This window comes from Ochotona princeps, chromosome 21 (assembly GCF_030435755.1).
Source record: "Ochotona princeps isolate mOchPri1 chromosome 21, mOchPri1.hap1, whole genome shotgun sequence".
Lineage (NCBI taxonomy): Eukaryota > Metazoa > Chordata > Mammalia > Lagomorpha > Ochotonidae > Ochotona > Ochotona princeps.
In genome coordinates, this window is record NC_080852.1 from 36,025,359 (window position 1) to 36,050,595 (window position 25,237).

A 25,237-nucleotide genomic window follows, 5' to 3' on the forward strand; every position below is an offset into this window, starting at 1 on the left:
TCCTTATTGCTTTGCCCATTGGTTGTGCCAATTTACATTTCCAGTGAGGTACAAGGGTTCCCTTTTTTCCACATCCTCTTTGGTTCTTGTTATCTTTTCTCTTCTTGATAACAGCCAATCTTAACTGGAATGAGTTGATATTGTGGTTTGTATTTGCATTTGCTTGATTAGTGATATTAGGCATTTTTCATGTACCTATTAACCATTTGTAGGTGTGCCTTTGAAACATATTTATTCTGTTCCTGTGCTTGAAAGAAACAACAATAGAAGGGAAGTCGGTGTGCATGTTGTGCCTGTCGCCCACGAGAGACCCTGTTGTGGGGGCTTTGCCTTCAGCCCTCACAGTGACTTCATGAGGAAGTTGCAAGGAGCAGCTCACCTGTGGGGGTCTGTGCTGCAGCACCTTGGGACGGTTGCTTTAGGGAGGAGCTCAAGCTTGTGACGGTTGTTCTTCACAGATTAATTTTTGTAAAAGATTAATCTCTATGCCCTCAGGAGAGAGTTATTGTAAATTTAATCTTTGATTATCTTTATGTGTAGATAAAGTTCTTAGGAGTGTGCTTTGGTCTAGCTCTACGTTAGAGAAATTTGGAATAGTTGCTTAAGCGCACTGGTTTTATTTCAAAAGTTCTCTGTTTTATCAACCCTAAGATTTATTTTTGCATTTTGATGTTTTGAAATTGTGTATATTTAATATAGTTGCATTTAATATATAGTTTCCCTTAAAATGCTGTCCTTAAAAATATGTTTTTCAGTCAGTTTGATGAAGCCTAGAATTAGGAAACAGTAGTAATGTAAGTCCATTTGACTTCATGTTTGAGCTAACGTCTGCTAGTGAGCTCATCCTGGTTGGCCCTGGATGTGCTTGGCGTGCTCAGTCCCGGTAGCTCGGTTGCTAGCCGCCTTGTGGTTACAATTGCCCTTCTAGGCTCTGGGACTTTGTGCACATGTTCTTTTTAGAATTCTGTGAGTGTCCTGGTGAGTGACACAGGTCCCCAATCTACATGTTTGGCTAATTTGGTGAATCAGGTAGTTGAGGGCAACGTAAGAAGATAATTTTAAGTGGCAGTCAGGCTAGAATAAAAACGAGAAAATGCAAGATCAGTTAATCATCATCTTTTTTCTTTTCCTTTCTTTTTTTGAAAGTTAGATACACAGAGAGGAGGAGAGACAGAAGATGATCCTCCGTCTGATGATTCACTCACCAAGTGGCTGCAGTGGCTAGAGCTGAGCTGAGCTGAGCTGATCCGCAGGCAGGAGCCAGGAGCCAAGAGCCTCCTCTGGGTCTCCCATGCAGGTGCAGGGTCCCAAGGCTTTGGGCTGTCCTCGACTGCTTTCCCAGGCCACAGGCAGGGAGCTAGATGGGAAGTGGGGCCGCTGGGACCTGAACTAGTGCCCATATGGGATCCTGGTGCATGCAAGGCGAGGACTTTAGCTACTAGATTGCCGTGCCGGGCCCAGGAAAGTTTTATTTTCCTAAATATTTACCACTAATATCTTTTAAAAATTTTATTGTTGTTTATTTATTTGTATTGGGAAGTCAGATATACAGAAAGGAGGAGAGACAGGAAGATATTCCATCTGCTGATTCACTTCCCAAGTGGCCACAATGACTGGAGCTGCACCGATCCAAAGCCAGGAGCCCGGAGCCTCTTCCGAGTCTCTCATGCGGGTGCAGGGTCCCAAGGCTTTGGCCGTCCTAACTGCCTTCCCAGGTCACAAGCAGGGAGCTGGATGGGAAGCATACCTGACTAGGAGTTTAATTGCTAGGCTACCGTGTGGGGCCTACCATTAATATTTCTAACAACTATTTTGAAATGACTGTAGATTTATAGGAAGTTGCAAAAACAAGTCATAGCCAGATGCCTGCTGGTTTGAGAAACGTCCTCCAAAGTCAGTTGAGGCCACAATCTGGGACAGAAGGGTCATGCCCAGGAAGTGGGGACCAGAAGGCTGTTAGAAGTAGATGGCAGATGCTGACAGCATTTGGGTGTTGTGAAAATAAAACTCCTCTTTGCTTGTGTTGAAAAAAAAAAAAAAAAAAAAAAAAAACAAGTCATAGCATCCCTTAATCCTCTCTTCAGTTTCCCTCTTAGTTAGTGCAGTATAATATCAGAAGCAGGAAATTGATGATAGTGTAATATTGTTAATTAGAGACTTCAAGCAGTTTCCACCCATTTTTACATGTATTTCCTTTTGTGTGTGTAGTTCTGTGCAGCTTGAACTCATGCAAGGATTTGTGTAGCTATCCACACCACCACTTTGTGTATGTGTGTTTAGTTTCATTTACTTTGATCTCATGTAGAATTTTTGTAATCAGCCTCACTACCAGGAATTGGAACAGTTCTTTTAGCACGGAGGAACTGTTTTTTTTTTTTTTTTTTTTTTAAGATTTATTTATTTTTATTACAAAGTCAGATATACAGAGAGGAGGAGAGACAGAGAGGAAGATTCTCCATCCGATGATTCACTCCCCAAGTGAGCTACAACGGCTGGTGTTGCGCCGATCCGATGCCGGGAACCAGAAACCTCTTCCGAGTCTCCCACGCAGGTGCAGGGTCCCAAGGCTTTGGGCCGTCCTCTACTGCTTTCCCAGGCCACAAGCAGGGAGCTGGATGGGAAGTGGAGCTGCCAGGATTAGAACCGGCGCCCATATGGGATCCCGGGGCATTCAAGGCGAGGACTTCAAGCGGCTAGGCCACGCCGCTGGGCCCAAAGGAACTGTTTTTTACAACCTCTTTGTAGTTGTTCCCACCTGTACCCCTGTGCTTGTCCCTCTTCCCTGGCAGCCAATAATTATCCTTTATCTCTGCACTTTCATTTGAGCATGCTGTATAAATGGATATATATGGATCTTTTGATATTGCTTAGCATATTTCCCCGGAGATTAGTCCATGTTGTTGCATGTACCTGCCTGGCTTAATGCCGTGTCCTGGCTGTTGCTCACGTCCGTATGTGCTGTGGAATGGCTCAGCTTAGCCCACCCCCAGATCTGGCCCACACATGTGTTGATGGACACTGCGGCCCTGCCTGGCCCTGCCTGGCCCTGCCTCCCCTTATCCATGACTCATGTGCTCACCAGCAGATGTTGCAGCCTAGCAAGTGCCAACATGTGGGACATGGCCAGCCTCCAGTACTAGCACTCAATATGGCTACTATGGCCTAGCCTAACTGGTGTATTTTGGCTCTTGCCAGTGAGTGCTACAGTCTGGCCCAGCCTGGTCCACCCCTAGACCCAGCTTTCTTGTGATCTGTTGAGTTCCATGACCTAGCCAGGCCTGTCCCATGAATGCTAGAGCTTAGTCCTGTGGCCCACACCCAAACCTAGGGCACACACACACCAATGGGTACTGCAGCTTTACCCAGCCTGGTCTGCAGATAGCTCCAGCTCTTGCATTTACCAGTTTGAGCTACAGTCTGATAGGAGAGTCCCCAGAGTCCCCAGAGTTCCCAACCAGGCCATTCCCGCCCTGGATCTTGCATCTGCTGGTGGATGCTTTGACCCAACTTGGCACAACCTACCCTCATTTCCAGCTGTTGCTGTAGGTGTTGCAGGCTAGGTCAGCCTGGGCACTGCCCAGTCTGGTTCTCTGTGTGCCAGTGGGTGCTGTTTCCTGGTTCAGCTCGTACAAATCCTGATGAATGTTGCAGCTCTGGCAGGCTGGCCTGCCCCCAGCCCTGGCTTTTGAGCTTCCCAGTGGCAGCTGTGATCTAGTGGGGGAGTTCCCCAAGTTCTTCTGCTAGGCCTGCTACTAGTTCTAGATCTTATGCATGCTAGTTGGTGCCACAGCCTTGCTTGGCATGATCTGCCTTCAGTCCCAGCTTTTGCCTGTGCCAGTGGGTGGTGCAGCCTGGCCCAGCCCAGTGCTCTCCCAGCCCTGACGTGGCTCATCCCTGCCCTGGCATTTGTGGGCGGGTACTGTGGCCTAACCCAACTGGTCATGCCCCCTAGCCCAGATCTCCCACATGGGCAAGTGCCCTCTAGTTTCCCCTCTTCTAAACCACCTGGTCTCAGCTCCCTTACCTAGCTGAGAGTGCAGTGGCCCAGTCCATGGAAGGCCCCAGAAGTCATCCCTATCCTGTCAGACATACCCTCAGCCATTCCCACATGTACCCAGGCTCCCTCCCCTAAACAATTGGCAGCCCACTTTCACTTTGGGGCCAGGGTGGTGTGTCCCAGCCTGATGTTCCTTGCCTTTCCCTCATATGGTTAAAAATAAAAACAGAATAGGCGGCTATGCTAGCACACTGGTATAGTTAACACAAATTTGGCATTGATCAGGCCCAGAGTGCCTGCTTGTTTCCCAGAGCAGTGTAACACTTGTGTAGGTACAAGACAACCCAGGCAGTTACCTACAATTGCGGTTTCATTGTTTTCTATCATTTTTCTATCGTATAAGAAATGGTAGATGCCAACAATTTAAGAAAAATGTATGTAAGAGAAATAAAAATGAACATTTCTTGCACTGACATGTTTGTTTGGTAGACTATACAAGTTCAGAGAATAAAATTGGTAATAGTTTGTTTATTTTGGAAGTCTTTTGACCTTGATTAAGGAGACTAATAACTTTGCAGGTGAGGTAGGTTTGTTGATATTCATCGTGAGGCATTTGGCCATTTTGGAATCTGAGGAACCAGTGTTTCATTATACTTGCATCATTCTAAAATGTTCTTTTTTTACTAGTTAATCATTTCTGATGTTGCAGCTTAATGTGTGTAATAGAATCTTAAGTTTTTCATGCATTTGCCTTTTTATTTTGTCAAGGATTACAGGAGCCACTGTTTTTATGTCTTAGAATTGTTGAAACACTATTGAGAACTGTTAGCTTAACCATCACAGTAGGCAGTTTCTCTAAGCAACCATATCCATACTGATGCTTTCGAATAGTCACTGTGAAATAGCATGGGGTCTTTTCAGGCCAAGGAAACTATCCAAGCATTTTGTGAATACGGCTGAGACTTGACTTTGCCAGAATTCATTGGGATGTCTTTTTGTTTTGTGTGATGGAAGAGGGTTTTCATCCAAACATTGCCCCGGTTCCTTTCCCTTTCCTCACTGACTTTTTTCCATTATTTATTTATTTATTTATTTATTTATTTACTCGTGTATTTTTTAGTGTCCAGAGATTTTAATTTCTTTAGTTTTTTTTTGTAGACCTATTTTTAGTGCTTTTTCATGAGATAGCTTGAGTATGCGGTTAGATTTTAAGACAAATTGGGAATTTATCTTTGCTTTGGAACTTGACAGTAAGATACTAAAAATAGTGATTCTGTTATGAAAAAGGAATCAGACAATTAGGTTTAGCTTTGATTACTCAGGGAAATTTAAATTTGATAGTTTTGGGTCTGGCACAATAGCCTAGTTGGCTTAAGTCCTCAGCTTGCGTGTGCCCGGATCCCATATGGGTGCTGGTTCATGTCCTGGCTGCTCCACTTCCATTCCAGCTTCCTGCTTGTAGCCTGGGAAATAGTAGAGGATGGCCCAAGGCCTTGGGACTCTGTTCCTGTGTGGAAGACCTGGAGGAAGTCCCTGGCCCCTGGCTTCGGATGGGCTCACTTCCGGTAGTTGTGGCCACTAGGATAGTGAGCCAGCAGATGGAGAATCTTCATGTCTCTCCTTCTGCGTAAATCTGATGTTCCAACAATAGCAAAAACATTTTTTTTAAAATTAAATTTTGATGGTTTTATGTTTATATGAAGAAACCTTCAGAAGGCCTATTGTAAATTTCATTGTTAGTGCCAAAGGGACCTTGGTAAAGGAGATTCAACATAGTGGTGATAATGGGAGTTGAGTATTTTGATTGCTGGCAAGTGATTCTGACTTAGGCATTTGGACTATATTTAATTATGCTTGAATATAACTCAGGCCTTAAACTCTGCAACACATTTTTATTGAGCTACATGGTTATTGGTGACATAGTATAAAACAGAATTGATGTAATACCTTTCCTAATGGCAATTAGGGCCTGGTGGAGGTGACAGAAATGTTGAATGTTAAGTTGGAAGTGTGACAGTGATACAAGAATTGACTTTACCAGAAATTGTTGAGATAAAAGAGTGGCTATTAAGCAGTACTCATGTTAGAGAGATTTGACCAGATTAGGCATCCTTAAGAGGTACTTGCATTGTATCTGAAGGAGGAGTAAGTGTTACCTGGGAAAGCGTGGGGGATGATTGTCCAGACTGAGATGCCGAAGGTACGCATGGCCCCTGTGGTGAGAAGGGGAAGTGATGATGGAAGGCAACTGAGTCGTACTCTGTGAGAGACAGAGGAGAAAGATCTTGGGTGAAGGAGGAGAGATAAGACTCTCTTGGTCCGCTTTTTTGGATTGTGTTAGTTGACAGCCTGGAGTGGCTATTGTGGCACAGAAGGGAAACCACTGCTTGGGACACATCTCATATCCCATGGATGATGTGCCTGGGTCTCAGTCTTGGCTTCACTTCTGATCCAACTTTTTAGTAATGCACACCTGGGGGAGCAACAGATAGTGGCTCAAATATTTGGGAGCCTTCCTGCCCCATGAGAGGCCCATGTGGGCTTTAGCTTCTCCCTCTGGCCTGACCCTTTGTGCCTGGCAGTAGTGGACATTTGGCAAGGGAACCAGCAGATGAGAATTCTCCCTGTCTGTCTTGTTGGGCTTTTCAATAAGGGAAATATACTTACTCTCACTTTAGAGATCAATTAACTGGTTTGTGCAGGGGTTCACAGTTGGCGGGTAAGGGAAAGCCATAATATCAGAATGTTTCAGTGATGGGCAGCCAGGTCTTTAGAGGAAGTAAAATAAGAGAAAGGATAGGATTTGATGAGGATTAAAAGGTTTATAGTCAGCCCTCTGTGAGAATGGGGGAATGAATAGACTAGAGAAATACAGGAAAATTTTGGGATAGCGTTTGTGCTCACTTGAGCACTTGAATGTTAATGGGAGCAGGTGGTTGGTGTAGCTGTGAAGATACTGCTCTGGTTACTGACCTCTCGCATGGGTTCTGAGCTCCAGCCCTGACTCTGCTTGTGCTCTCAGCCTCCTGTTATTTGTGCATCCTCAGGGCGGCAGATGATGCTTCAAGACCCTGGGCTCCTGCCGTGAGTGTGGAAGATCTGAATTAGGTTCCAGACTCCTGACCTGGCCTACGCCAGAGTTGTTTGATGGGGTATTTAGGAGTAAACCAACGGTTGGGAGTTCATTCTCTGTCTTTCTCTACCTTTCAAATTAAATGAAAATAATTAAGTGCTACTGGTCAGTCTGTGTAGGTGGTTTTTACCTTGTTTTAAAGAAAAGATTTATTTATTTTTATTGGAAAGTCAGATTTACAGAGAGAAGGAGAGACAGAAAGGTTTTCCATCTGCTGGTTCACTACCCAAGTGGCTACAATGGCCACAACTGGGCGATCCAAAGCCGGGAACCAGGAACCTCTTCCGGGTCTCCCACGCAGGTGCAGGGTCCCAAGGCTTTAGGCCGTCCGCTGCTGCTTTCCCAGGCCACAAGCAGGGAGCTGGATGGGAAGTGGAGCAGCCTGGATATGAACTGGCACCTATATGCGATCCCAGTGCATTTAAGGTGAGGATTTTAGCCAACTAGGCTACCATGCTGGGCCCTACTGTGTCATTTTTTAAAAATGAATTATTCTTGTTGGAAAGGTAGATTTACAACAAAGGAGAGACAGAGAACTTCGATCTGCTGGTTCACTCTCCAAATGGCCTCAGTGACCAGAGCTGAACCAATCCAGAGCCAGGAGTTTCATCTGGGCCACATGGGTGCAAGGCCCAAGAACTTGAGTCATCCTTCACTGCTTTCCCAGGCCATAAGGACAGAGCTGGATAGAAGGTGGAACAGCTGGGATGTGAACTGTCGTCCATGTGGGCTGTCAGCACCTGCAGGTGGAGAATTAGCCTGTTGATCCATGGTACCGGCCCCTAGGCAGATTTTTTTTTTTTTTTATGATACAATTCCATAGGCTCTGAAATTTCTCTTGCCCCCTCCCCAGATGGGCATATTTCTTAAAACACAAAAACATGAAGTAGAAAGGGGAAAATCACAAAATTGGATTTTGCCAAAATTGAAAATGTTTACTGTTTGAAGTGAGCCAAGAAAATGAAAGGGCAAGTCTTGCACTAGGAGAAAATACTTGTAAAAGATGTTCCTGATGGTTGCTGTATATTTAGCATAGATGAATAACAGTTGAGGCCTATTGATTCATTTTCTCTTTTCCACTGTACTTTTCATGTTAGATTTTTTTTTATTTCCTGCATATATTTTATTCAGTGTTAGAAGTCCTAAAAAAGTTGATGAGAACTTGGTACCTTTTGGTGATATAGATAAATTTTAAGATGACTAGAATGAAATGCCTACTTTGTTTTATTATATTTTTTGGGGTAGAATTCTGACTTCTTTATATGCCTATTTAACCTAAAGCAATAGAGTTGTGTCTTAAAATAATGTTTGGAACACTCACTACTGAAAATACTGTTCCTCTTTGCTTGAGCACTCGGAGGCCTGACCTCCACAGTTCACTGAATATGCAAATGTTAGGTTGAAGCACCAACAGAATGTTTGGTTGCCTGAATTCAAATTTTGTCTGGATAAGGTCTTTATGAGAAGTGAAATGGCATTTACAAAATGGAAATATAGTTGGTATTCAGCGGTTCAAAAGCTTGTAATACTTTATTGGCTTCTTGGTTGCCATACCTAAGTGTTTCTAATGACTTGTGTAATTTTGTGTGGTTGGTTGAGGACCAGAAGAGATGCTGGAGAAGGTCAGTGTAATTCAGTGTGTGTGTGTTTAAGACTTAATTTGTTTTTATCTGAAAGGCAGTTTTTGCAGAGAGAGGAGAGATGGAGAGAGAAGTTCTGTATCTGCTGGTTCCTCCCCAAATGGCCGCAGTGGCCAGAGCTAAGCCAGTCCGCAGCTGGAATCCAGGAGCCTCCTCCCAATTTCCCACATTGGTGCAGGGACCTAAGGAACCTGGCCATCCTTCACTTTCTTTGCAGGCCACAAGCAGAGTTGGATCAGAAGTGGAGCAGAACTGTTGACCATATGGATGCCAGAGCCAATAGCTAGGAGATCACCATGCCGTACACTGTGCCAGTCCTCAGTGTAATTGTTTTAAGGAAAGGAAAAGACTTCAGTTTCGTGTTTGTCTCTCACTACTGCTCCATACCATTTTGGAAGCACTGATTAGTTATAAGAACTGTGAAAAATGTGTTCCATTTATTACTTACCTAATTCTCATAGCTTTAAGAAGAAGCCTTGTTGTTACTTTTACCAATGAGGAAACAGATTTGTCATCATGTCCATAGAGATAGGGCTAATCAGTGTAATCAGTTTTATAAGATAAATATTCATAAGTACCCATCACCTCTTATGGGAGAATCACTCTGAGTTGATGTGTTCTTTTTGAAGTACTCTTCTTGGTTAGGAGTGCTAGCTTCTCTTCATTATTATTTAATTAACTTTAAGAAAGGATTTCTCTATTTTTATTGGAAAGTCAGATTTACAGAGAGAAGAGACAGGGAAAAAGACCTTCCATTTGCTGGTTCACTCCCCAAGTGGCCCCAGTGGCTGGAATGGAGCCGATTCAAAGCCAGGAGCCAGGAGCTTCCTCTAAGTCTCTCACATGGGTGCAGGGCCGTCCTCCATTGCTTTCCCAGGCCACAAGCAGGGAGCTGGATGGGAAGGGGCTTGTTCAGGATATGAACTGGCACCCATATGGGATCTCGGCAGTTGCGAGGTGAGGATTTAACCATTATACTATCATGCTAGGCCCAAAGATTGATTTGATTTGAAAGATGTATCTGCTAATTCATTTCTGAAATGACTGCAATGGCCTGAGCTGGCCTGGTATGAAGCCTGAGCTTCCTCTGGGTCTCCCATTTGGGTGCATGGGCCCAAAGACTTGAGCCATCCTTCAGTGCTTTCCCATACCGTAAGCAGAGAGCTGGGTTAGAATTAGCACCTCTGTGGGATGCCAGTGCTGCAGATGGAGGCTTAGCCCACTGTGGCATGGCGCTGGCACCCCGGAGTGTTAGTTTCTTACAAGTGGGAGTATTAGACAATACAATAGATTTCTAGGCACTTTAGTGAACATATGATCTAAATAAAATTTTTTTAAATTTATAAATAGAAAGTAGAAATTATAGCCTTGAAATCTGAATCTGTGCAGCTACTGCCTGAGCCATCATCTGAGTGTTACTTAAACCAGTATGGTCGTCTTCATATTCTCATGCTTACTTGCTCATTTGCTTACCAGACATTTCAGTGTCTGTTCCGGTCATGGCCCTCTTAACTGCCTATGTCTTACAGTTCTGTGCCTTTGTAGGGTCTTCTCTGGCCATGTTGCCAAATACAACCAACAGTTGAGCATTAGGACAATATGACAGTATTCATGACTGAGGAGAAAACATCTTTGAAAGTAGTAAATGTATTCTGAACCTGACTATATCTTTCTCAATTCTGACTCGACTCTTGGATTTCTTTTTTTTTTTTTTTTTTTTTAAAGATTTTATTATTGGAAAGCCGGATATAGAGAGGAGGAGAGACAGAGAGGAAGATCCTCCACCCGATGTTTCACTCCCCAAGTGAACCGCAACGGGCCGGTGTGTGCCGATCCGATGCCGGGAACCAGGAACCTCTTCCGGGTCTCCCACGCGGGTGCAGGGTCCCAAAGCTTTGGGCCGCCCTTGACTGCTTTCCCAGACCACAAGCAGGGAGCTGGATGGGAAGTGGAGCTGCCAGGATTAGAACAGCGCCCATATGGGATCCCGGGGCTTTCAAGGCGAGGACTTTAGCCACTAGGCTATGCCGCTGGGCCCGACTCTTGGGTTTCTTGCACTGGGTCAGTGCCGTTTCATGAAACGAAGTATGCAAGAGAAAGATTTGTTTTTGACTGGGAATGACTAGGTTGGGAAAAGGTGTCACTAAATCATGATCCTTTTAAGGGTGATTGGAGAAATATTGCCCATTGTAAAAGAAAGTAGGAGAAGAAATAATGACTTCAAGAATAGTTTTTTTTTTTTAATAAACTTTTAGTTTTTAGCAAAACAGTGCATATTATGGTTCAGACCATCTCATGACCTGTGGTGAAAGAGAAAGCATGAACTGGAGACTTAAAAAAATTTGTGAAACATGGCTGGGACTTGACCTGTAAGACTGATTAATCCCAGTCCTGTAGGAGATGCAATTTATTTATTTATGAAAGATTTTTAAAATTATTTTTATTGCAAAGTCAGAGAAGGAGGGACAGAGAGAAGGATCTTCTGTCTGCTGGTTCACTCTCCAAGTGGCTGCAGCAGCCCTGAGCCACGCTGATCCAAAGCCAGGAGCTTGTTCCAGGTCTCTCACATGGGTGCAGGGTCCCAAAGCTTTAGGTCATCCTCAACTGCTTTCCTAGGCCAGAAAGCAGAGAGCCAGATGGGTAGTGGAGCAGCTGCGACACCAGCCAGTTTGCTTTTGAGATCTTGGCACATGCAAGGTGAGGACTTAGGTACTGGGCCAATATGCTAGGCCCAGAGGATGCAAGTTAAGCTTTTCTTAAATTTTATTTTCATTTTATTTACAGTGTGTGTGGGAATAAAGAGATTAAGTTGAAAGAGGGCCACAGGCAATGTTGGGGGGGATGTGGAGGGATGAAAGATACAGAAAAAAAAAATATTCCATTCACTGACTAACTACGGCTGGCTGATGGCCCATGATCCTGTTTGGGTTTCCCACATGTGTGTCAGGAACATACACGTGTGAACCATTTGCAGCTTCCAGAGATCTTCCATAGCAGAAAGGCATATCTGCGGCGGAGTATCCAAGATTTGTAATGTTGTGGGATGCAGGGATTTGGGATGAAGACATTCCAAGAGGCAATTTAAGATTTTAAGACACAGCCTTCAAGGTTTAAAATACAAATATGTATTCTGCTAGAAGATATTTAGAATCTGTTGTGACTGTTTTTGGATTATGTCAGTGAAGATACCCTCAGAGGTTAAAGACTAAGAAAAATCAAATTTTGTTTGGGAATGACATTGCAGTGGGAACATGTGTTCTGTAGTAGTATAGGCATATTCAGTGAGGTTGAGGCAAGGGAAAGTTTTTAAAGGCAAAAATGTGGAAGATTACGCAAGATTTTTTTATTTTTTAAAGATTTTATTATTATTGGAAAGCCGGGTATACAGAGAGGAGGAGAGACAGAGAGGAAGATCTTCCATCCGATGATTCACTCCGCAAGTGACCACAACAGCCGATGCTGCACCGATCCGATGCCGGGAACCAGGAACCTCTTCCAGGTCTCCCACGTGGGTGCAGGAGCCCAAAGCCTTGGGCCGTCCTTGACTGCTTCCCCAGGCCATAGGCAGGGAGCTGGATGGGAAGATATTTTTAAAGAATGATTTTGGGGACCCGGTGGCGTGGCCTAGTGGCTTGAAGTCCTCGCCTTGAAAGCCCCGGGATCCCATATGGGCGCTGTTCTAATCCCGGCAGCTCCACTTCCCATCCAGCTCCCTGCCTATGGCCTGGGAAAGCAGTCAAGGACGGCCCAAGGCTTTGGGACACTGCACCCACATGGGAGACCTGGAAGAGGTTCCAGGTTTCCGGCTTCGGATCGGTGCAGCACCGGCCATTGCGGCTCACTTGGGGAGTGAATCATCGGATGGAAGATCTTCCTCTCTGTCTCTTCTCCTCTCTGTATATCTGACTTTGTAATAAAAAATAATAAATCTTTAAAAAAAAGAGTGATCTTGGGCCACAATGATTAATGACAAGGGTGGTGTCCCATCTGGGGGTAAACAGTTAGCTGTAGGGCAGGTGGCCTTGCGGAAGTATCTATTTCTGATCCAGCTCCTAGCTGGCTTTCCCAGCCTTCACTGTTGTTGATCATCTAGATAGTTAACCAGTGAATGGACTTTCTGATTAAATAAATAAATTTTAAAACAAATAGAACTGAGGGTCATAGAGGTATCCCTTTTATTTTGGATGTTGGTAATTTGTGACTTTTTTGTTTCTTGATTAGCCTGCCTAGAAGTTTTGAATTTTAGTAATCTTTTTGAAGAACCAGCTTTTGCTTTCTTTGGGTTTTCTGTTATGTTTCTACTGTGAATTTTATTGGTATCTGCTCTAATTTTTATTATTTTCTTTCATGAGTTTTAGGTATAATTTGCTCCTTGTTTTATGAGGTAGAAAATTTAGGTAATTGATTTTAGATGTTTCCTCACATATGTATTTTAAAGTTTTAATTTTTTCTGTAAGCACTGTTTATAGAGCTTTAGCTACATCTTATAGATGTCAGTAAGTTGTATTTTCATTTACTTGCAAATATTAGAGTTTTCCTTTATACAAATGGTTGAGGAATTTTCCTGATACCTTTTGCTGTTGGTTTTTGTTTTACTCTGTTGGGTGAGACCATATCTGATATCATTTCTGTGTTTTTAATTTATAAGGTTTGTTTTGTAGGTCAGAATCTGACATATCTTTTTTTTAAATGTTTGATGTGTACTTGAAAAAAATGTGTATTCAGATGTTGTTGGATGGGATGAAAATGCAGGGCTGGAACCAGGCCTCTTGTGGGGTAACTCACATTGGCGCTCACATGGGAGGCCAGGGTTGCAGGCCGTAGCTTAATGCTCCGTGTCACATTGCTGCCCCGCCTTAATGTTTCTTACAGAATGGCAAAATCTTCATTTCTTCTTCACTGTTGAAGGATGATTTTACAGGACATAGGGTACAAGGGGGACAGGGTTTGTTTTTGTTTTTGTTTTGTTTTGTTTTTACTTAACACTTTAAAGTTGTCATTTGGTGTCTGAAAAGTTTCTGCCAGGAGCTGTAACACTTGTTCTCCTTCCTCTGTATGTAACATGTTGTCTGGCTGTCTTCAAGAATTTTCTCTTTGCCTTTAAATCATTTGTATATAATATGCCTTGCTTTTTGCTGTTAGATGTTTTTGGAGTTTGGTTTCTTTTCACTAATTTTGATAAGTTCTAAACCATTCAAGTGTTTCTTCTGCTCTGCTCTTTCTGCCCTCTTCTGGGCTGCTATGTTTGTGTACGCTGCAGTGTTTGAAATTTTCCCGGAGTACTTCGACTTCTTCCAAGGAAGATTTACTTTGCTTTTTACATTTCAGTCGGGGTAATTTTTGCTAGCCTGTTGCAAAGTTCAGTGATGGTTTTTCATCTGCTCCACCTCTGCTGTTAATAGTATGTGTATAACTGCCTTTTAAAGGCAGTTGTTACTCTGTTTTCCTTTGTAGTATTTTCACTTGAGTCTTAACAATTTGCATTTCTATCTACTCGTGCATATTGTCTACCTTTGCTACTAGAGTCACTATTAATTAATTAGTTTCAGATTCCTTGTTGGGTAGTTCCAAAATTTCTGAGATTGCCTTGTCTCTTGTGGCTGTATTTTTATTATTGCCTTTGATAAACTTCATAGAAGTAGAGCTACCTCTGCTTCTATTTTTTTTTCAATGAAATATCAAAAGATTTTTTGTTTGAAAACTGAAAGTAGTGTTTACTGCAGGAGATCCTGGGGTGAATCTTTAATGTGCTTTGAGAAAACCACACACTTCCTTCTAGTAGTCCTTTAGGGCGAGGATTTGTATTCAGGATTGGGCTCTTTGATGTTTACTGTTGCTGTTGTTACTGGAGTTGACATTTATTGTTTTCATGGGAACCAGAAGCTCCCTTTTCCCTTAGTAATGCCTTGCTGTCCTCCTCTGCTGGGTTCTGCCTTTATGCGGTGTTTCGTTTTGTGCTGTCTCTTGCAGCTCTCTCAGCTTCATTGCACTGTTAGGTTTTAGAACTTTGTTAGATGATAGGGTTTTAGAACTTTGTTAGATGATGGGGTTTTAGAACTTTGTTAGATGATGGGAAAGGTTGGAAATAGTTTCATGAGGTTTTGACAAAGCGTTAGATTTGTGCAGGTGCTGTTCACAGCTCAAGTCTGCCCGAGTCCTTTCCCAGTTTCTTCCCCTCCCCACGGTAAACTTCAGCCTTGTCCTCAGGCTTAGATTTCTTAAACCCCTTTACCTTCTTCCTGCATATCAAGGCTGTTGTTCATTTCTGTTTTTAAATATTAGCCTATTCATTGTATTTTAAAGGCAGCACAGCAGAGATAGGCACACTTACCCTGACAGAACATTTCCTGTTTGCTGGTTCACTCCCAAAATAGCTCTAAAAGCCAGGTTTGGGACAGGATGAAGCCAAGAGCCAGAACTCCATCCTGGTCTCTCACATGGCTGGCATTGGCCTTAGTACTTCATCTGTTTTCTGGATCAAAAATGGAGCAGCCTGGACTGGAGTTGACCTTGTGATACAGGATGCTGGCATTGCAAACCAACACCAGTTCTATGGGTGTGTCACTGCAGAGAGATGGGTATTGTGAAGATTGCATGTGCTTCTGGAACTTCTTCCAGAGTTCCCCATAGAGGGATTCTGTTGTGTCCTGTGGTTCAGGCGTTGATGGGGTCTCCTATACGTTAGACCTTTCGTTCCACAGGCAGGTAGGGGGAATAGGTCTGGGTTGGCTTGACATTGGCTGCTGTTCCCCACCCGGAGATGTACAAGGGTGGAAGTGATGCGCTTTCTCTGGTTTACCTCTGGTTTTCTCTGTTGTAGAGATGCCTTGTAAGGTATTGGAGGAAAAATCCACTTGAGGACAGAATTCTTCTATCTAGGATTGTGGTCCCAACAGCTTGGCTGTCTAATGTTAGCCTACTTTATGTTTTCAAATGTTTTGTCAAAATGTCTGGGTTAATCTGCTATCTGCATTGGATTCTAGGAGTCCATTAGTCAGAGGCGGTTTTCAGGTGTCTGTCCAGCCTTAACTGTTGCTATAGACCTGCTGGCTGCCAGAGGTGGAGTGGGGGAGTGAGGAGGCAGAGTTTGATTCCCTGGATTCTCTCTGAGCCTTAGGGAGCCACATTGTGGATCAGAGAATGTACTTTTAGCCATTTCAGCCTTTCCGAAATTGGCGAGACTTGCTTTAGGGGTACAGCATATGGGGTATTTGTGCTTGCAGAGTATTGCTTTTGAAGTTTTGGGTGCTATGTTACATTAATGTCCGTTTAGGTTTAGGTTAAATTTTTTTATATTTTTTAAGATTTATTTACTTTTATTGGAAAGGCAGATACACAGAGAAGGAGAGAGAGAGAGAGAGAGGAAGATCTTCCATCTGATGGTTCACTCCCCAAGTGACCGCAATGGCCGCAGCTGAGCCAATCCAAAGCCAGGAGCCAGGAGCTCTTCCAGGTCTCCCATGTGGGTGCAAGGTCCCAAGGCTCTGGGCTGTCCCAAGGCTCTGGGCCATCCTCAACTGCCTTCCCAGGCCACAAGCAGGGAGCTGGATGGGAAGCAGGGCTGCCGGGATTAGAACCAGCGACCAAATGGGATCCTAGCGCATGCAAGGCGAGGACCTTAACCACTACACTATCGCGACGGGCCCTCAAATGATATTTCTTTTCCCATTTTCCCTATGTGATTATGGGTTTTTTGTTTTTTAATTTCCCTTTGCAATTCTGCAAAAGTTTTTCTTTTCTTCATGTTTTTGGAGGCAATGTTACTGAATGTACAAATTGAAAATCATATCTTCCAATAAATTACACCTTCCTTAACTTTCGTGAAATGTATTTTTATAAATACTTTTAGTATTAAAGTCCATTTTGAATACTGTTAATATAGGAAGTTTTCTTTTTGTTTGTGTCACCTTTTCTGCTTCTTTTTACTCTTAACTGCTTTGTGATTTTTTTGTTTTCTTTTTTTAAGATTTATTTATTTATATTAGAGAGAGGGAAGCCTTCCATCTGCCGACTCACTCCCCAAATGACTGCAAGAGCCATGGCTAGGCCAGATTGAAGCCAGAAGCCTGGACTCTCATTGAGAACTCCTGTAGGAGTGCAGGTGCAGACTTGGCTCTCCCCCTTCTGCTTTCCCAAGTACATGAGCAGGGTGCTGGATTCAGAGTGGAACAATCAAGACCACAAACAGAACCCATCAGGGATGCTAGCATTGCAGGCGGAGGCCAAACCCACTATACCATAGCGTTGGCTCCATATTTCTTTTCTTTTCTTCTTTTTTTTTTTTTTAAATTTTAAGCATAGTTGTTTATCTACATTTTATTTGAGGTTCTTTTTATATTAGGCTGTTTTCTATCATCTTTTAAGTGTCATTCTTGTAAGCACAATAATCATTTGATATAATTTTTATTTTTTAGGTTCATTTACATTTTTTAAAAAAGATTTATTCATTTTATTACAGCCAGATATACACAGAGGAGGAGAGACAGAGAGGAAGATCTTCCATCCGATGATTCACTCCCCAAGTGACCGCAACAGCCGGTGCTGCACCAATCCAAAGCCGGGAGCCTGGAACCTCTTCCGGGTCTCCCACGCGGGTGCAGTGTCCCAATGCATTGGGCTGTCCTCGACTGCTTTCCCAGGCCATAGGCAAGGAGCTGGATGGGAAGTGGAGCTGCCGGGATTAGAACCGGCGCCCATATGGGATCCCGGGGCTTTCAAGGCGAGGACTTTAACCACTAGGCCACGCCGCCGGGCCCGGTTCATTTATATTTAATGCAATTACTGGTATGTTTGAACTCATATTTAACACCTTAAATTTTGCTTTTGTTTTAAGATTTATTTATTTTTATTGGAAAGTCAGATTTACAGAGAGAAGGAGAGACAGAATTAGCTTTCATTGCTGATTCTTTATTCCAGTGACTGCATCAGCTGGAGCTGAACCAGTCCAAAGCCAGGAGCCAGGAGCTTCTTCCGGGACTCCCACGCAGATGCAGGGTCCCAAGGCCTTGGGCCATCCTTGACTGTTTTCCCAGGCCTACACGCAAGGAGCTGGATGGGAACTGGGGCCTCTGGGATTAGAACCGGTGTCCATCTGGGATTCCAGTGCATGTAAGGCAAGGACTTTAACCACTAGGCTACCACACCGGGCCCCAAACAAGTGAATTTTAAAAAGAAAAAAATGTGTAGCAGTGGTAGTATACATTGTCTCTGTACTGGCTTCCAGAGATGGCATGTTTATTGCTGCTCTGACTGAAGGCATGTCCTTTATATTTCTTGCTTTAAAAAAAGGAGGGGGGGAAGAGGAGGCCTGTACCATAGCATAGTGGCTAAAGTGCCTCGTCTTGCATATGCCAGAATTCCATATGGATGCCAGTTCATGTCCCAGTGGCCCTGCTTCCCATCCAGCTTCCTGCTTGTGGCCTGGGAGGGCAGTCGTGAATGGCCCAAGGCCTTGGGACCCTGTACTCACGTGGGAGACCCGAAAGAAGCTCGTGGCTTCTGGCTTCGGATCGACTCAGCTCTGGTTATTGTGGTCACTTGGGGAGTGAACCAGTGTATAGAAGCTAATTCTGTCTCTCTTGCTCTCTGTATATCTAACTTTCTAACAAAAATAAATAAATCTTTAAAAAAATTTTTAATAATAGGATTTATTTATATTTGAAAGGCAGAGAGGTAGATCTTCCATCTCCTGGTTCTTTGCCCAAATGTTTGTAAAAGCTAGAGCTGGGCTGATCTGAACCAGGAGCTTCTTCTCCATCTTTCATGTGGGTGCGGGGGCTCAAGCACTTGGGCCATCCTCTGTTGCTTCCCCTGGCCGTTAGCAGGGACCTAGATTGCAAGTGGAGAGCTGGGACTTGAACCCATGTCCATATGTGACACGAGCGTTGCAGGAGGTGGCTGTACGTGTCATACCACAATGCTGGTCCCTTGACCCATTTCTTTGCTTATTCCTTCTCCGTGAGAGTCATGAAGCTTTTTCAAGTTGCCCAACAAATAAGACTTACCTTTCTGACTTGTGATTGTTGTTTCTACATTTCAAGTATGTATATCTTCTTTCCCAGGTGGTGCGTTCTCAGAGGGCAAGGTCATACTTGGTCTTCATAATGTTGGGAACACAACGGATGTCTCAGAATATTTATCTAATTAATTTGCTTCTGCAGTAATGGCTATTGGGTTATTTTCCAGAGAGATGTCTAATTTGGTACATTTTAATTCTTTGTTATACATGGTAGATGATTTTTAGAATTAATTGCCTTTGAATAAAAAGTTGCAGGTTTACATTTGAAGCTGCTTTAAAGATATAAAAGTGTGGTGTTTTCATGCATTGTACTTTTCATTTTTAAAAGTTTTTAAAAATTATTTGAAAAACAAAATTATGGAGAGGAGGAGAGACAGAGATCTTCCATCTGCTCGTTCATTTCTTAAATGGTCTCAGTGGGCAGAACTGAGCTGATCCAAAGGCAGCAACTTCTTCCAGGTCTCCCATGTGGGACTGGAATCCAAGGCCTTGAGACATCCTCCGCTGCTTTCCTAAGCCATAAGCAGGGAACTAAAGCAGAAGTGAAGAGCTGGGATGCCGGTGCTGCAGGTGGACACCTGGTCTATTACACACAGTGCCGGCTCCCATCTGCTTGGTTTGCATTTCGTATTGCTTTAAGATTAAGATTATTGCAGTGTCTTCCTGCCTCAGTCTTTGATAGTGTTAGAAATAGTAATTGCATCCTATGGCATGTGCCTGTTTTTTTAAGCAGTGGCAAGTCTTTATTGATTGTAGCTTTTAAGAACAGTTTTAATTATTTATTTTTTTTTTTAAATTTGAAACACAGATTTACAGGGAGAGGAGAGGCAGAAAGATCTTTCATTTATTGGTTCACTTCCCAAATGGCCACAATGTCTGTAGTTGTGCTGGTCTGAAACCAGGAGCCTGGAGCTTCTTCTAGGTCTTCCATATGGGTGCAGAGACCCAAGGACTTGAGCCATTTTCTGCTACTGTCCCTGGCCATAAACGGGGCTGGTAGAACAGTTAGAACTTGAACTAGCACTCATGGAATGCCAACACTTCAGGTTGAGGCTTAATGTAATGTGCTGTGTTGCCAGCCCCAATTGCTGTTTTTTCTTGATTGTATTTTTTTAAAGATGAGAAAATGTTGAAAAATAATGGAGAAAAATTGCCTTCCTTCTATTAGGAGATGAGGACTGTTTCCTCATTTGTGGAAAACATCCATGTTTTCATTCTGGATTCTGTTTCTGTAAGTTTCTGCCTTAGTGTCTTACTTTATATTTCTTTGTGTTTGTGTTTCAGTTTCTTCTGAACGGATTCCTGTGTTCCTCTAAAGTACCTGAAGAGCAGTGAAGGCAAGTACCCAGTTCTTCACCAGTCCGTGGGATTAACCGGGCTCATGACCAGATCCAGATGTTTTGGTTACCAGTCTGTCAGAAAGCCAGAAAGTTGAGTTGTCACGACAGCAAGTTCAACTGCAACTTGTGACTTGCGCATCCCTTGTTGGAGTGTTGATTCCAGTCTGGCTGCTCGGCTTCTGATCTGACTCCCTGCTGATGTCCTTGGGAAGGCAATGGAAGAGGGCCAGTGGCCTTGGACCCTGCACCCTTGTGGAAGAGCCTGGAGTAGCTCCTGGCTCCCAGCTTTGGCCACTGCAGCCTTTTGGGGAGTTGAGTAGCAGTTGGAAGGTCTATCACTCTTTGCCTCTCTCTGTAGCTGTGACTTCCAAGTAAAAGAAATAGATGTTTGAAAAGAGTGCCCCAAAATTGGGAAGAAAAGCTGAATGGAAAAAACACAATTTGGAGTAGTTTTATAAAATAGTCTCCTAAATATTTGATAGATTTAAAAACTAATTTTTTTTAACTTATTTCTGATACTGATTCAGAATAGCTATTTCCTGGACATAACCTAGTGATTAGCATATTATGTCTTTAGCAAAACTGTGGTGGAGAAATGTGACAATTTAAGGAAATATTGAGAAAGCCTGGTCTGTATGTGGCTTTTTCTGTGTCTCCACGTTTTATCCTCCTCCCCGTTTCCCATATTCTTTACATTATTTGTTGTTGTTGTCATTTATCTTATTTATTTGAGATGCAGACTGACCGAGATAAGTCTTTCATCCAGTGGTTTACTCCCCAAAAGCTGTGAACAGCCTGGCCTGAGCCAGGTCAAAGCCAGAAACCAGAAACTCATCCTGGTCTCCTCGCTGGATGCCTGGACTGTAACTGCGTGAGCTGTTGCTGCTGCCTCCCCTGTGTGTGAGATGGAGCCGAGAGCAGCTTGAAGCAGGCACTCGATGGCTCGGATGGCTCGGGTGGCACAGATGGCATGCAGGCAGCCCACGCGCTGTGCTCCAGGCCTGCCTCATTCTCTTCTTCTCCCTTTTTGTTTCCTTGCTTCCTTTTTTCCTGACTTCTAAGCAGCTCGTAGGAACTTTTTACTTTTATTGAAACTGAATAAGAAAAGGAGCCAGCATTCCCTTTTTATATTACTATTGGCTTTGCATTTGAACCTGTTTGAGTTAAATGAGGCACATCTAAATAAATGAGGAGACTTCAAAAAGTTTATGAAAAATAGAATTAAAAGATAAAGATTAAAATACAAATTTATTTTTCAACACATTTTATAAGCAATAATATCAGCCATTTAATTCATTTTTTAAAGAACAGATTTCTGGGAATTTAACCATATCAATGATCTTTTTTTTTTTTAACATTATTGGTTGAAGAAAAAATGAGTGCCCTTTGCAAACTTTTAAAAAAATTAGCCTGTTTATTTTGATATCTTTAAAAAGACTTATTTATTTTTTTATTGAAAAGACAAGTTTATAGAGAGAGGGAGAAACTGAGAGAAAGCTCTTCCATCCTCTGTTTCACTCCCCAAATAGCTGCAACAGTTGGAGCTGACCTAATCTGAAGCTAGAGCCTCTTCTAGGTTCTGCACACGGGCGCAGAGTCCTCAGCACTTAGGTCGTCCTCTGCTGATTTCTCTGGCCACAAACAGGGAACAGGATGTTAAGTTGAGCAGTTGGGACATGAACGGGCACCACTGTGGGATGCTGGTGCTTGCAGGTAGAGGATTAGCTTGTTGGTGCGTGGTGGCAGCCCCTGTCTGTTTTGAAATAGGGAGCTTCTAAGATAGAGTAGTCCCCTGGATTACATTGTTGGGCCAAGAACTAAAGCCAAGAGCCAGAAATTCAGTCTGGATTTCCTTTGTGGCTGACAGGATCCAACACTTGCCCATCCTCTGCTGCTGCCCAGGATGTGTAGTAGCAGGAAGCTGGAATGGAGTTACTAGAACCCAAACCAAGCTCTCTGATAGGGAATACAGGAGTCTCAGTGGAGTCTTAACTGTTGCACCAGACACCTGTCCCTAACACTGTTTTTAGGGCCAGCACACAGGGTCCAAGGAACTACCGCAGGAGTGTGAGGAGGGTGCTGGGTGATTTCTCACTGAAGCACTTGAAGAATGGCTAGTTGAGGAAGAGGAGGGTGCAGCAGCATTGTGAGAGGGAAGCCTCTGGTGAAGCCTTCTCGGGTATCTTTCTGCTAAAGCTTGGCCAACTTCACTTTTTTTTAAGAATAAAAAAATTTTTAATGGAAAGTCAAATTTAGAGAGAGAAGGAGAGACAAAGAGAAAGATACTGTGTCTGCTGGTTCACTCCAAAAGTGGCCATAACGGCTGGAGTTGAGCTGATCTGCAGCCAGGAGCCAGGCGCTTCCTCTGGGTCTCCCTCCATGGGTGCAGGAGGCTTTAGGTCATCTTTGACCTCTTTCCCAGGCCACCGGCAGGGAGTTGGATGGGAAGTGGAGCAGACAGAACATGAACTGACACTCATATGGGATGTTGGCAGTTGCAAGGGGAGGATTTAGCCACTAGGCTATTGCCCCTGGCCCAAACTTTGTCCAACTTTCTTAGGATACTCCGAAGATAAGCAGATGTTCTGCTGTACAGAGAGTCGGCAAGCAAAATTGTGCTCGCCCCCACAGACACCGCTGCCTGGCCTTTCCTCTTGACCACACTGCTGTCCTTGGGCCCACTTCGCTCTCTTGGTAGCCATTACTTTGATTATGCTTCATCTTAGGGTCATGCTGGGGAGAGCCACGTTGGAACTCCTGTACCAGTTCTTTGGAAAATTGCTTAGAGTTCTTCATCTCAGTTTTTCAGAGTTTTTGTTGAAAGCCCTGTTTTATCTGATTCCATCAAGCAGATTCTACTTAGATTTTTCAGTCAGCATTATGTAATCAAACTTCATAAAAATGTCTATGATGTGGCTGTTACTTCTGCATAATTGTCCTCTTCAGTTATCCCAAGAACAAGTTTAGTCTTTTTTTTTTTTTTTTTAAGATTTATTTATTTGAAAGAGTTACAGAGAAAGAAAGAAGAGGGGGGAGAGACATGGCTCTTTCGTCCATGGTTTACTCCCAGGTGATCGCAATGGCCTCCTCTTGGCCAGGTTGAAGCCAAGAGCTTGGAAGGCTGTCCTGGCTTGGTCTGCCTGGTGAGCGGCAGGGGCCCAAGTGCTTGCACCATCTTCTGTTCCTTTCAGGTATGTTAGCAGGGAACTGGATTGCTAGGTGGAGCAGCTGGGTCTCTCACCAGCATCCATGTGGGATGTTGGCATTGCAGGTGGCAATTTAACCACTGCACCATAATGGCAGTTTTAACACATTCCGTTTTTTCCTCACACATTGATGTGGATGATAGGCTGTTCTGGAGTTTTAACTTCACCATGGTCTTACCCCTACTTAAAACAAGTTTTGTGGGAGCTGGCCTTGGGGCTCAGCAGGTTAAGTCATCCTGCTTGTGGTTAGTGCTGCTTCACTTCTGATCCAGCTTCTTGCTGATGTGCCTGGGGAGACAATGCATTTTTTGGTGAATTTCTGAAGGTCCTAATTTTTTTATAGTTATCATTTTATAAACTAAGCAACAGATATTACTCATTTGAGCTTTACTGTGTTAAATCAAGAATTTCTGAGTGTGGAGCTGCTTTAGTGCTTGCATTTTAGAGTCAATTATTACAACATTATCATCTTTGGTGTTTTTGTCATGTCAGTTGACTTTCCTCGATATTTGGCTTAGATTCTTGTTGAAAGGTGGCCTTGAAGAAAATTTTCACAAACTTCAAACTCTGTTTCTTGTTGGCAATGTTGTAACCACAGTAATGCAGATAATAGCTACAAGTATATAAGTACCAGATTACATTTCGAAATCAGTGCAGTGGGTTGTTTGTTTCTTGAAATTCTTCTAACTTGGTGCTTAACTTCAGTTTAATATCTTTAGGGCTCCATGCTTTGTTGCCTTTAGAAATCCTGGAATTCACCACATTCTGTTACCTGGTGTTTGCAGCTGTGATGATTGCCTTGGCTTGTAAGCCTTGTCTTCTAAACCCTGGTTTAGAAACTGACACCAGGTTTCAGGTGCTGGTGTTTCCTTGTAATCTACCATTATTTTGAATTATTTGAAAGTAAATGGTATATAATTGCTAATGAAATCTCAGATGAAATTACTAACGTTTAAAATGTACCATGTTCTCTGTTTTTAAAATAGGCGACAAACAGATGGTCTCTTGATTAACACTGCTCAAGGAAATGGATTTACTGAATAATGAATTCCTAATACCTGTATATATAAGAAAAACAGGACATTTGGTCTCAACTGACTTTGACACCATTGCTTTATTCATGGTATCTTATAATCTCATGTGATAAATGTATACATTTTACTTCCAGTAACAAAAATAGACTAGATAATCCAGTACAAACAAGGAAGCCATTAAATTGCTTACTTACTATCAGTTGCTGCTTTAACATATTCCTGTCTTCTCAGAGTTCAGCCTGGTGTGAAATGAAATTGACGGATGCACTTCAGTGTACTGTTACTGGGTTGTCTTGGTCCTGTAGCGCTTTTTCTCTAAAAAGCTCAATGCTTTGCAAATTAGAAACAATCTGGTGATTCTAGTTTGACAGATTCATTAGGAAAGGTGAAGATAAGTAATGGAGGTTTGAAGTTTTTAAAACAAAATGTTCAGGGAAAATATGGACATAAAGCATTTTCTGTATCATGTTTTTGTATCCTCTAGCAGCTCTGTACATTTCTGTAATTTTGCTTTATATAGTTACACAAACTCAGTGCAAAACTAAACATTTTTTATTAGGAAAAATCTCACCCCTTACCACCTGCTCCTCTTTTAAAATTTTTGCATGCAATCTTAGTAACCATGGCAATTTTGCTGATTTCATATCTCTTGGTTTTAGCTTCCTTTTAATTTCCTGCATTTAATGCTGGTGTGTGGTTGCTACTTGACCTTTCTCTTTCTCTATTCTTGCATACTCAGTTACTTAGTTACTCCTTGGCTTCTGAGTTTCATATGGGAAGCTTGTCATGGATGACCATACTGAGAAAGGGATTTCTTGTGATCTCCTTTCTTGGTAGATAGTACGAGCAGAGCCCTAGGCGGGAGCAGA

General features: G+C 43.0%; 1 protein-coding gene across 4 annotated transcripts in view; it reads left to right on the forward strand.

Moving 5' to 3' along the window:
- TMCC1 (transmembrane and coiled-coil domain family 1) overlaps positions 1–25,237 on the forward strand; it is a 147,962-nt gene that overhangs the window by 22,427 nt on the left and 100,298 nt on the right. For 2 of the 4 annotated variants that reach the window (XM_058679048.1, XM_058679050.1), the window contains exon 3: positions 20,073–20,129. The gene's annotated coding sequence lies outside the window, so the exon portion shown is untranslated. The remainder of the gene's footprint in view (positions 1–20,072; positions 20,130–25,237) is intronic. The other 2 variants (XM_058679049.1, XM_058679051.1) reach the window with 1 other exon arrangement.